Source organism: Scyliorhinus canicula, chromosome 4 (genome assembly GCF_902713615.1).
Source record: "Scyliorhinus canicula chromosome 4, sScyCan1.1, whole genome shotgun sequence".
In the NCBI taxonomy this organism is placed as follows: Eukaryota; Metazoa; Chordata; class Chondrichthyes; order Carcharhiniformes; family Scyliorhinidae; genus Scyliorhinus; species Scyliorhinus canicula.
This window is the reverse complement of record NC_052149.1, coordinates 200,170,855-200,174,481: the sequence shown is the minus strand read 5'-3', so window position 1 is coordinate 200,174,481 and position 3,627 is coordinate 200,170,855.

Sequence of the window (3,627 nt, the reverse complement as noted above, 5' to 3'; positions counted from 1 at the left end):
CGCCTATGCCCTCGACCGCCGAGGCCACCCCATCACGGACCCCATCACCGACGGTTCCCAGCCGACCCACGCCTGCGCCGCGCGGCAGCCAACCCCGGGGGACCCAAATGCTACTTCTGTGGACAGGCAAAACACCCCCGGTAGTGCTGCCTGGCGTGGAGCGCCCTCTGCAAGGCCTATGGCAAGAAGGGACATTTCGCTGCACTGTGCCAGGCCCGCTCAATCACCGCTATTGTCCCGGCACTCCCCCACGTGCGGCTAGTGGGCGCCGCCATCTTCCCCTCCTCGGACCACATGTGGCCCGTGGGTGCTGCCAACTTTCTCTACTCACAACACGTGCGGCCCGTGGGTGCTGCCATCTTGCCTGCCTTAGTACCAATGGGCGCCACCATCTTGCCTGCCCCAGGACACGTGTGGCCCGAGGCCATCGCCATCTTGCTCCCCAGGATACGTGCGTCCTGTGGGTGCCGCCATTTTACTCGCCTTAGGACCCCTGCCCGTCGGGAACTTCATCAGGCCGCTCATCGCCTGCAACCGCCAACGACCAGTCGCGTCTCACCTCGGTCACGATTGACCAGTCTCGACTGCACAACCTCGCGACCGCTTCGACAAAGGTGAAGGTCGACGGGCGCGAGATCTCCTGCCTGCTGGACTCCGGGAGCACTGAGAGCATCATCTACCCCGATAAGGCGCTGCTCCCTCGCGGTACACCCCGCTAACCAGAGAATCTCCCTGGCCTCCGGATGCCACTCCGTGGCGATCTGGGGGTACTGCATCACCACCCTCACCGTGCAGGGCTTGAGGTTCAGCGTCTTCCGCCTCTTCCCCAACCTCTGCGCTGCCTTGCTACTCGGCCTGGATGTCCAGTGCAACCTCCAGAGCCTAACCCTGAAATTTGGCGGGCCCCTACCACCCCTTACCGTTTGCGGCCTCGCACCCCTTAAGGTCGACCCGCCTTCCCTTTTTGCAAACCTAACCCCAGATTGCAAACCCATCGCCACCAAGAGCAGATGGTACAGCGCCCAGGACAGGACCTTCATCAGGTCTGAAGTCCAGCGGCTGCTGTGGGAAGGTATCATCGAGGCCAATAACAGCCCCTGGAGAGCCCAAGTGGTAGTGGTGAAATCCGGGGAGAAAAGCGGGATAGTCGTTGACTACAGTCAGACCATCAATCGGTACACGCAGCTAGACGCGTACCCCCCTCCCATGTATATCTGATATGGTCAAACAGATTGCACAATACTGGGTCGTCTCGACAGTGGACCTGAAATTTGCCTACCACCAGCTCCCCGGTGCTATGTCTTTTCGTCCGACGTCATTTCGTCCAACGACACTTCGTCCACGTCTTTTGGTCCAACGTCTTTTTGTCCGCCCGTCTTTTGGTCCAACGTCACTTCGTCCAATTATCCAATTACAAATAGTTTAATTTAGTTTTTCAATGTTACTGCTCAAGGATCCTCTCCACCTATTTCGCCTCTTGAGGTTGAGTTCTGCATTTGTGCTGCTTGATCTCCAGACATTATTAAGATAAGCTGCAGGATATTCACCCATGTATGCTCCAGCGTGATGAGAGCCATTGTATCTGATGGAATATTTGATCATTCGGGAATTTACAATTTACATCAATTTTAAGTAATTTCGGGAATTTTAAGTAATTAGTAAACTTTTAGATTTTTTAACTGCATTTTTAGATTTTTTAACTTTTTAACTGCATTTTTCAACTTGCATTTTACTTGCATTTTATCAATTACTTGCATTTTAGCAATTAAATTCACTTGCTGTATTGTACTTGCATTTTATCAATTAAATGGTTTTATACGGAGTTAATTTGTAATTGGATAATTGGACGAAGTGACGTTGGACCAAAAGACGGGCGGACAAAAAGACGTTGGACCAAAAGACGTGGACGAAGTGTCGTTGGACGAAGTGACGTCGGACGAAAAGACGCGACACGCAGCTCCCCATCCGTAAGGCGGACCGCCCATACACTGTGTTTGAATCAGACGGCCACCTTTACCATTTTCTTGGGGTTCCCTTCGGCGTCACCAACGGGGTCTCGGTCTTCCAACGGGAGATGGACCGAATGGTTGACCGGTACGGACTGTGGGCCACTTTCCCGTACCTGGACAATGTCACCATCTGCGGCCACGACCAGCAGGACCACGACGCCAACCTTTCCAAATTTCTCCACACCGCCACTCTCCTCAACCTCACTTACAACAAGGAGAAGTGTGTTTTCAGCATGAACCCATTAGCCATCCTCGGCTATGTGGTCCTTAACATAGTTCTGGGGCCTGACCCCGATCGCAGGAGGTCCTCTCCTACGCACTTCATTCCATTTGGTCGCTCCTGTGTACCACGACTAACAAAAACCCCATGAACGTCTCTTTGCCTTCCCCAGGAGGTCCACCTCTGGGGTTTCGCTCCCAACGTGGCTGGCAGCTCCAGGACCCGTTCTCCTCCGTAGGCACGTGCGACTCCACAAGGCGGACCCGTTGGTTGAGAGGGTACAGCTAATCCATGCCAACCCGTAGTATGTTTACGTAGCATACCCCGATGGCCGCCAAGACATAGTCTCCCTGGCACCAGCTGGTTCCACACCCCCCCCCCCCCACCTCTGCCCTGGCGCCACCCTCCCTTCCCCCAGCGCACCCCACTGCAGCCCCGCTCCAAGACAATCTGTCCTCCCCTTGCTCCCACCCAAGGATGAAGAGTATTTCAACATGCTCCCGGAGTCACCGAAGACCAAGCCAATGCCTGAGTCCCCACCAGCACTGCGGCGCTCTCGACGACAGATCCATGCACCGGACCACCTAATTTTATAATATTCTCTGTGATTTTAAAAGCAACTGGTCTGTACATTGTTCTCCACCACCCCAGCTGGACTCAGTTTTAACAGAGGGTGAATGTGGTAATCACCACTGATGTATATACTGTATATATATATATATATATGTTTTACGGTAAGGCAGGTGCTACAGGCATGCTGGCCCTGCCAAGTAGGCGGAGTATAAATATGTCTGCTCCCAGTACAGCAGCCTCGATTACATTCTACTCTCGTCTTGTCGTAATTGATAGTGCATCACTGTGTCTGCGTGGTTTTCCTCCAGGTGGTCCGATTTCCTCCCTTGTCAGCAGATTTAATGTGTCTTTTATTTCTTTGTATATTTACCATCCCCTATTGCTTAGCGATATCAGTCACTGGTGCTGCCTTACCTGGGCATTTCCACCATTGTAGGGTGGAAATTCATCTTATGAAGTGCGGTCAAACAATGGATAAAGGATGAGCTGTCTGCAATATGCAGCACCTGATATTTAATTACATTGCCTGCAAAGGAAGGGAACAACAGGCGCTGTGCATAACAGGCCATCGATCTGATGTCACCCATTTTTGGCCAGGCCACTGGAGACAAACCTCTACCCCACCCCTTTGATTTTGTTTCAAATTTCTGGCCGTTTTAGTTTCTGTCAAAACATGACGCGTTTGTTATGAATGAAACATAGAAACAGGCAATGTGTATAATTGGTAAAAGCAGAATGTGATTCCCACTGCCAGGAACACGATGAGTGACACGTGCCCACTTCCAACTGGGCCCCAGGGCGGAGGGCGCTGCTTGGCCCGCCACG